We start from the raw sequence: 10,008 nt of genomic DNA on the forward strand, positions 1-10,008 counted from the left end.
CATAATTTGACGGTTTCAAAGACTGGAATATTTGTAGGGATAGGATGGCTGTCATAGATTCTTTTAAACAGTTTGTTAACTGATTTTGGTAGCTAGAAATCAGATCAAGCCACTGTGGTCGCCAGCTCCACCGACTGTTTCCGTCTTTATACCTGCACAGGCCGACCATACCGTAGTGCAGGACGAGAGTGATGACGACGAGATGTTCCTGCCACATTCTACACATAGATACCGCTGTAGGGCGAACAAAGGATTTATCAACAACATCAAGTCTTTGTGTTGACATCTGGCATCCAGCTGGTGGAATTCAGTCCCTCCAGATTTCAGGGCGAGACTTTCTAGACCGACCACAGCAGGGCGCACCCAATCACCGACAGCTGGGCGCGACCGACAGCAGTGCGCAACCAATCACTGACAGCTGGGCGTGATCGACAGCAGTGCGCAACCAACCAGCGGCAGCTGGGCGTAACCGGCAGTAAGGCTTAGCCAACCACCGACCAACCAACCACGGTAAGGCGGAACCAGGGCAGGGCCAAAGACCAATCCATCACGCTTTTAGGATGCTATATGACCATTTGACCATCAGAAGTTTGATCCTTTGTTCAAAATCCCTCGTCAGTATATGGGTTTGATTCCAAAGACCAGGCCACCAAGAACAAAAAGGGAAGGTCAAGCGGCTTCGGTACTCAAGAAAGCAAAGAAGAGACCAAAAAGCAGGTGACCTCCAGCTGGTTGGAGACGAGGAAAAGCCCAGGAAGCTGCCCACACCTTCCGCCAGAGACTCAGATAGCGGTCTGAAGGTTAGTGAAGTTCTAGGTCTAAACCTGTTGTACGGGGCATATATCAATGGTTTATTTGACCCAAGCATATGTTTCTATACACATAGAACTTGCCGTTTCTATGTTTTATCACCACGTTATTTCGTGGTATGCATTAATTCTACTGTCCAACACAGTGGTTACAAACGACAAGTCTTCTATAAATCTTGCACACTGCGTGATGGAAAACTGATTTGAAATTGTAGCACCCCTGGCCTCCCATATATACCTCATCATGAGTTCGTTTAGGTTTTACAGATTTTAATATGGGCAAACTTCTAAAGACGGTTTGAAAGAGATATGATAAGTACCTTGATGATCTTTTCGACATGGAAATATTTCTTGTAAACTTACAAATTTACAAATATCCTGTTAAGCTCAGCCGACACAAATATCCCTCACCGGTGAGTTACAGATATTCCCAACAGTTCAGTTAACCATTAATGTGCATTGATTCAAATCAAAGTTGCAGAAGTTTTGTTTTTGTGTTAGTGGATAAGACCATGGTCAAGTATAATGAGAAACTTCTAGCAGACAAATGTTTTTTTCATGTCCAGTTACGGACGTGTCTAGCTTTTGGATTAGAAATGCTTTCAAGTGTAGGGTTAAACAACGTTACCGTAGAAAGCATAAGATATATGTCACCTAACACGTTTTGACTACCAATAGTTAGTTGCATGTCATGTATGGAACTTCTGTATAACCAAAGTTGAGAGTAATTCATCAGCTTGCTTTTTTTCAGGAGTTACGAGATAATAAGGATGGGAGGATGAAGGAAGGCTGGAGCAACCAGACCGGGCAACGTATCAGGAGGACAAGTTACATGGAGATTGTTCAGACAGTTTGCCTAGACAACATGGTTAGTAACATTCCTCTTCTTTTTTTCCTTGTTTATTCGATTACGATGAATGGAGGGGGATACAAAACAGCTCTACAAGCCTTGTCTACCCCCTCCAAATTAAAGTTTTTGCTTGTTAAGTTCATTTTCCATCATAACAAGCCCATATATTACATAGTCAACATACTCATACTGAATTGAGATGGTTGGTTTATAAACTGAACTTGGAATGCCCAAGTACTTTGGCCAGATACTTGAAAACCAGACCATGCGTGGTTTGGGGCTGGGGAAGAGGGATGGATGGTGTGTTGGTTTGATCAATAAGATTGTACATCACCTAAGAGGTCTCTTCCAATAACAGTTTAGTTAAGTAACTACTAATATCAATGCAACCAAATACGATCGTAATTCGATCAGCATTACTGGGAAGTGCGTCAGGCATGCGGTCGGCAGACGTTGTGTGCGTCCGGAATACGCTCGGCATACGCACCTGATACGCACCTATTCGCTACAAAGACCATAGTATTGCGCACTTAATACGCAGATCACACATGTACATGTCTCATACGCAATGGATTCGCTGAACTCGTTATTCACACGCTATATGTGCGCCACGTATAGTCACAAAAAACGTCAGCCCGGTGAGACCTGTCAGAAGTTTAATAGTGACGGGCGCATAACGCCGTATTTTACCACCTACTGGCTTGGGGGTCATCTCTCCGGTCGCCAGCAGCCGTTAGAACTTATCTAAATCGGCTCTGCCGCAAACTTCCTTAGATTTAATAGTTTTCTTTGCAAAATTCCAAGCTCTCAATATCTTTACACACCGATTTTTGCTCGTTAAAGATGACGAAATATGCAACATCTTTTTGGACATCATGTGTCGCGACCGCATAAAGTCTGTCAAATGACACATACCTAATATGCTGACTAGGTAACTAAATTTTGCCGTTTTGTTGACCTGCGTAAGATGCCAACTCTCGGACAGCCTTGTACCCCTCCCATGGAACACATAGAGATTTCCCCTAATGGTGTCGAAAAAATGCTTCAAGGTCTTAATCCATCTAAAGCATCTGGTCCAGACCAAATACCACCTTGGTTCCTCAAAATGACAGCCACCGAAATAGCACCTGTGCTAACCAATATTTTCCAACACTCGCTAGACACAGGAGAAATTCCCAAAGATTGGAGGGAAGCAAATATATGTGCCATTTTTAAAAAGGGAGATAGAGCGATCCCCAGCAACTACAGACCTGTTTCATTGACCTGTATATCCTGCAAACTACTTGAACACATTATCCACAGCCATGTCATGAAGCACTTAGAAAGTTACAACATTTTGACGGACTATCAACATGGATTCAGAGCAAAGCGATCCACAGAAACACAGCTTATATTAACAGTTCACGACATAGCGGGTGCACTGAACAGTATAAAACAGGTGGATCTAGCAATACTTGATTTTACTAAAGCCTTCGATAAAGTCCCACATAGTAGACTCATCTCAAAACTGGAGTACTATGGAATTCAAGGCACTACACTAAACTGGTTAAAGGCTTTCTTGACCGATAGGGAACAGACGGTAGTGGTAGAAGGGAAGGCCTCAGCTCAAGTTAGAGTTGCGTCAGGCGTCCCCCAAGGAACTGTTTTGGGACCATTACTCTTTCTCTTGTACATAAATGACTTGCCAGACCAGCTTGATTCAAATGTGAGGTTATTTGCCGACGACTGCCTGTTATATATAGAGTTATCTACACAGAATGATTCACAACTCCTGCAAGCAGATCTGAACGCCCTCGAGGAATGGCAAAGCAAATGGCTTATGCAGTTTAATCCTGAAAAATGCTACATCATGCACATAACAAACAAACGGACCCCAGTTGTAACCACCTATCAGTTCTGTGGACAGGCTCTAGCAACAACAAAGAGCCACCCATACCTAGGCGTTACATTAACAACTGGACTGAAGTTGGGTACCCATATTAACAAAGTAACAACTAAGGCTAAGCAGACATTGGGAGTGATCAAACGTAATTTGTGGGCATGCCCAGCAAAGGTAAAATCACTTGCATACACGTCTCTAGTAAGACCAAACCTTGAATATGCTGCAACAGTATGGGATCCATACACAAAGAAAGACAAGGATAAACTGGAGAGGGTGCAGAACCAAGCTGCCAGGTTCTGCATGAACAACTATGACAGGGGTGCTAGTGTCACTAAAATGAAAGCAGATCTACAGTGGAAGTCACTTGAAGACAGAAGAAAAATATCCAGGCTTTGCATGATGTACAAAATGACTAATAAACTTGTGGATGTACCGACTGATAATTATCTAATACCAGCCCAGAAAAGGACAAGAAATAGTCATGCCTTTAAGTACCAGAGTTATAAACCAAGGATTGATGTGTTCAAAAATTCGTTTTTCCCGAGAACCATAGTAGAATGGAACTCGTTGTCATCAGATGCTGTATGAACACCTTCACTAAATAGCTTCAAAGAACGATTGCAGTCAGATGAGCAAAAGTTAGGTGTGACAGGCCGTTCAGTGTAATATAACCAGCTGCTGCCGCGCCGCGTGCCTGCGAAGCTGGTGTGTTACGCCGAAGGGCGGTTATACCGGCTATACAGATACAGATACAGATACAGATGTAATTCATGTGTTGGGTCATTGTAAGGGCTTTCCTTGATAACTGAGCAACATGTCAGACCAACCTTTGTTTACTAGTTTGAATAAATATAGATAAATGAATAGATAGAAAAAGCGACCAATTTGTTCCTCGGTGAACGGCAGTGAATGATGTTTCTTTTTGTGCCCGCAGGTGAGCTACGCCGCAAACACCTTCGGAATGCATATGGGGTTCACTGGAGTCAACGAGGAAGGAAGGAGTGTGCGCTGATAACATCAACCCAGGAGAAACAAACATTGAATTCAGGATCACCACAAAGGCGAAACAAAACAAAACAAAAATGTTCCTGCCACATTCTACACATAGATACCGCTGTAGGGGAAGTCGGCAGATGGAGATCTTCTACTGGATGTCGGTGAGACGAGCTGCATCCCTAGGGGGATCTGTAACAGACGCCCGTGCGTCCGTAACGTCGGGACCGAGGGAAGCCACACAACAAGCGTCGTCGACAAAAAGAAGGGAACGAGAGAGAACCAGATCTGTAGCAGAGCCACGACTTGAAGTCAATAGATTGCGCTGCTACAGCTGCTACTACAGCGAGACAAAACCTGACGCCAGTTAGAAATATCCGACTGACTTGAACATGTTTATACCACGGATATACTAATATATTGTCTATTTCATTATGTATTTTGTGTGTTTATAGTAGTGATCTATTGTATATGTATATCGAAATCGTACACTAGGTTATTAACCTGGCTGGTGACGGTTCTAATCAAACCTGGGGTGGATGTAGCCTGACTACATCGCGCTCCTAGCGGCCGGCTCGACGGATACCGCCCCCAAGAGGGGGTCATTAACCTCCACCAGGGAAAGCTTGTGTAAACGTAGGCTAGGGGTGGATGTACCAAAATGAAATTGAAAACTCCACACGAATATTGTAAACAATCAGTGTGTACGAAAGCTCTGATACGATTGCACGCTCTCACGAAACTTGCAAGAACACGCTTTCACCAACTTGCAAGAAGATACGAGTACTCGGAACACTTAATCTTGTAATTACTGACACAGTTTTCTGTTATTGTTGTGCCATGATTCCCAAAAATGTGTTTTCCTTTGTGTTATTCTTTACTGAAGTGGACTACAAAGCCAGTCACAGAAAGATGAAGTAACCAATGTTCTGTGGAGTTAGCAGGTAATTTTCAAGAGGTCTGTCTGATAAGACAGAATATAAAAACATGTTAACATGCTATCGGCAAGTTAGTTCAGTCCAGGAAGCAGTGATAACCTCAGTTAAGACTGATGTTAGCATAGCCAGTATGACGTAGTCATAGTCAGACCGTCTTAAAAGTCTCCCGTGCTCAGTGTACGGAAAGCCTTGTCTCTGTGTCCTTTCTTTATCCTTACTATGTTAGTCTTTCGAAGCTTCAGAGATGCAGCTAAAATTCATTCATGATAACAAAAACCAAAAACTTTTAAGACATTGAGAAACAGCTGTGATGTATGGGTATATATTACAACGTCCAGAAAGTTTATTTCAAACATCGAGAAACAGCTGTAAAAGTGTATACTGTATAAACTATCGCCTTTTCTATGCCGTATGCAATGGAATTCGTCCTTGCTATAGAAAAGGCGATATCTGCAAGGCGTTGCCAAAAAGTAATTCCCTAGGGAATGCGTTCGCGGAAATCCTAGAATATTTGGCAAACCGAAAGCAGTACTATACAATAGGCTCCGCCCCTGAGGCGTCGCCAAAAAATGGAAAAAGATTTGATGGGGGTATGTGCTAACTTTACCAGACTACTAAATTCCAGCTCATTTGGCCCAAGGACGACCAAGATGAATCGCTTTGAAGATTTGACGGGAGAAGAAGGAGAAAGAAACATGACCCTAAACAATACAATTATGCTGATAAGAATATCTAATGAGAAAAAGCTACACTGTGTCATTGGTTAATAATGGCAACTCATATTTGTGACATATGCTGGTTATGCAGATATGAGTATTTTAAGTCATATATTATGGAACAGCAATGAGATTTCCATATTCAGTAACAATATTAAGGTGAAGGTAATTGAACTCTTGTTAAATTTCAAATGCATATCATTCTTTTATAAACTATTGCTGATTATTTTTCATTACCTGTTCAAAAGTTCACGATGAAGACAATTCTAACATTTCTGCTGGTGGTGACGTTGGCACTAAATATGAAGTGTGTGAATGGTAAGTGGGTATTTTGCATTCAGATTAATGTTTTTATTTAACTCTGCAACTTACTTACTTATATACTCCAAAACATTATAAGGGCCAAGCTGACCTGACATTTTCATCTCTATTATTGCCATGCATCAGATAAATCATCGTTCCCGGAAATGCATGGAAGTACAGCATCATACGAGCGCTGCATTTCACATTTTATAAAATCCTTATGAAAATCTAATATTTTCCTATGACTGGATGACGGATAAGGGTCTCTGGTGACGGATTAAGGGCAAGGGTGACGGGTTGAAGTTTATGGTGACGGATTAAGGGTAAAGGTGGCGAATTAAGGGATGTACTGATGGATTAAGGATAATGATGACGGATTAAGGGCAAGGGTGACTGGTTGAGGGTTATGGTGACGGATTAATGGCAAGGGTGACTGGTTGAGGGTTATGGTGACGGATTAGGGGTAAGTATGACGGATTAAGGGAAAGGTTGACGGATTAGGGTCTCTGGTGACGGATTTTTGTTTGTTTGTTTGAACCTTTGTTTATTCATGATAAGCTGAAATCGGCACACAGGCCGCTTTTCACTGAGGTCATGAGGGAAGAGGTAAGGATTAGATACAAAATAACAGAGAAACATATTCATTTGAGTCCTAATAACAATATCAACATATATCATTACATATTTATGGTACAACAATATTTTTTTTTTTAGATCTTTCTTTATTCACGTTTTAACAAAAACAGAGAAAAGCATGGCAGTTTACAAAACAAAGGACATTGAAGTACCACAAAATCAAAACATAAAATCCGGAAACAAAATAGTTGGTACTGAAACCCCTTTTGCCCATATATGATACATACATACATACATACATATATATATATTTATATATATATATATATATATATATATATATAATTCGCAACGAACAATTAAATTTCCATCATTTGTCAAAATTAGCCACTATTTGTAAGAAAAAACTGAAGTGAATTTTCCCCACTTCCCCCTATGTATATGTAATTTTCCTTGTCTGTTTGCAATATTCAATTCTAATTTATAAAAGAAGGAGACAAAGGATATAAAGGCTGGTAAATTCAATGAATAATTGCGATGTTTAAAGACAAATATCTTACAAAGCAGAATAATAACATTCGATAGAACCGGGCAACGATCATTTAAGATACCGAAAATTATACTAAGTGCATTAATATGCAAATGAATATCAGTGATTTCGTAGAACCAGTCGTCCACCTGTCTCCAAATATGTGCAGTTTTATGACAGTTCCAAAATAGGTGGATAACCGTTTCTTCTTCCTCTTTACAGAGGCTACACAAGGGGGAGTCTATCAATCTCCATAGATATAGTGTTTTGTTACATGGTAAAAATTTGAATAACAATTTGTACTGAAACATACGGGTATTGGAATCTATGGACATTTTATAGGGCAAACTGTACACATCACGCCATGGCAGCGGGGTGTCAAAATATTCTTCCCATAAAAATTTAATTTTTTCAGAAGTTCCCCATAAGCTGGCTTCATTCATGAAAAATAGGTAGAGACATTTATTAATTTTAAAGTTTCGAAGCCAGCCTATGTTTCTGCACACAGGGAGACATACAAACAAATTTATAGACTTCTGTTTCAGTATAGCCTTCCAAATAGAAGGGATAGCCGAAATAAGTTGGTTATATTTGAATTCGGAAAATATTTCCCCAAATTTTCTAATCATATCATTATATGATAAAAACCTATTTTCTAAGTCCAAGATGTCGTTTACAAAAACGACTCCCCTGCTAAGCATTACCTGAGAAAATAATGGTTTTCCACTGACAGTTATATTTGAATTTAGACATAAAAGCTGTTGTTTTACCTCATCCGCCCCCTCAGGTGGTCTAAGTTGGAACCTCAACCAAGCCTGTATTACATGCGTAAAAAAGGTACTTATAGGTGATCTTTTTCCCATAAGTGATTCAAAATCCGCATTTTTAAGCTGAGAAAAAGGAAACAAGTTTGTACGAAATATAGAACTAGATAAGAAGATAAGCTTGGGGAAAAACCAATTCTTATTCAAGTATAATTTTGGTAACCAAGAGCCTTTCAAGGTTAAATCTACAGCCCGCAAATTTCTAAGCTTTAGCCCCGCTTGTTCATTAGCAGCATACAATGTTTTTCTTTTAACCCTCTCTGGTCCATCTCCCCATAGAAATTTACAAATCTTTTTCTCATATCTATCAAAGAAGGTAGGGGGACGGGAGAGAGGTCAGTAGAAATATAACTTGGGGTACAATCGAAGTATTGACTGAACGAGTATCTAGCTCCTCTTGCAGGCTGCAGATTTCACTTGTTAGGGAAAGTTCCGTTTTTGTACGTTGTTTATATTTCCAAGAAGAATATTTGATAATGTGTCCACGAACACAACATTTAAAAGTGTCCCACACGACATGCGGGTTTGCAGAACCCTCATTATAGCGGAAAAAGTCAGTTATAAAATTTGAAGTTTCTTTAACGAAAACTGAGTCCCTTAATAAATCTTGGTTAAATCTCCAATATCCTTTACCCCTGGGCATTGGTGAGGTAATAAGTGACAGTCCAATAAAAGAGTGATCAGATCTAAAACTATCTTCTATTCTAACGTTCTGTACGGAGGAAACTAACGAAAAGGAAATTAGGAAATAATCGATACGGCTAGCCTGGAAACGACGTCTCCAAGTGTATCGTCTTTCCGTAGTGTTTTTATGTCTATAAATGTCTAATAAGTCTAAATTTACACATAAAGAGTTGATAGCTTGACGAGATTTAGGGTGGTAATTGGAAGGTCGATGCCCGGTTCTGTCCGTATCTGAGTTTAAAACAGTATTGAAGTCTCCTGCGGCAACAATATATAATGCAGGATTAATACAATTTTGCATAGTTGATTCCAAGTTTGTGAAAAAAGAATGGTCATCAGAATTGGGGCCGTATATGTTAACCAAACAGAAGCGCATAGAGTCTATTGAAATATCCAACACAATCCATCGACCGGAGTTGTCGCTCAAGGTCTGATGGATTGTGTAGGAAACATTTGCCGTGAAAAGAATCATTACTCCTCTACTATTACTTAAGCCATGGTTGAAAAATATTTGTCCCCCCCCCCATTCTGACAGCCATTCTGTTTCAACAGACATTAAAGAGTGGGTTTCTTGTAGGCAATAAATTTGACAATTTTTATCTTTTAACCATGTAAATATTTCGTTTCGCTTCCTGCGGTCTCCCAGCCCATTACAATTATAAGAACCAATATTAACTTTAGGCTGGGTCATGAAAAAGTTACTTTATGATATATATTATATAGAAATGAAAAAGGAGTGGGCGACCACAGGAAGCAACTTCAACACACAATGCAAAGTACTTATATTGTATCTAGTAGGCAATAGGGGTTTGTCAACACATTTACATTTCAATTCAGAAAACAGAGACATAGATTGACATGCCATGCACATAATGAAACATGATCCATGAAAGTATCTATCTTT

The 10,008-nt window shown here is 40.1% G+C and overlaps 1 long non-coding RNA gene across 1 annotated transcript; it reads left to right on the forward strand.

Moving 5' to 3' along the window:
• Positions 1 to 330: 330 nt before the first annotated feature.
• LOC136444865 (uncharacterized) lies at positions 331 to 6,044 on the forward strand. Its single transcript, XR_010757344.1, has 3 exons — positions 331 to 800; positions 1,561 to 1,677; positions 4,476 to 6,044. It is a non-coding gene; the product is annotated as an uncharacterized lncRNA (long non-coding RNA).
• Positions 6,045 to 10,008: the final 3,964 nt, after the last annotated feature.

Source organism: Branchiostoma lanceolatum, chromosome 11, assembly GCF_035083965.1.
Source record: "Branchiostoma lanceolatum isolate klBraLanc5 chromosome 11, klBraLanc5.hap2, whole genome shotgun sequence".
Lineage (NCBI taxonomy): Eukaryota > Metazoa > Chordata > Leptocardii > Amphioxiformes > Branchiostomatidae > Branchiostoma > Branchiostoma lanceolatum.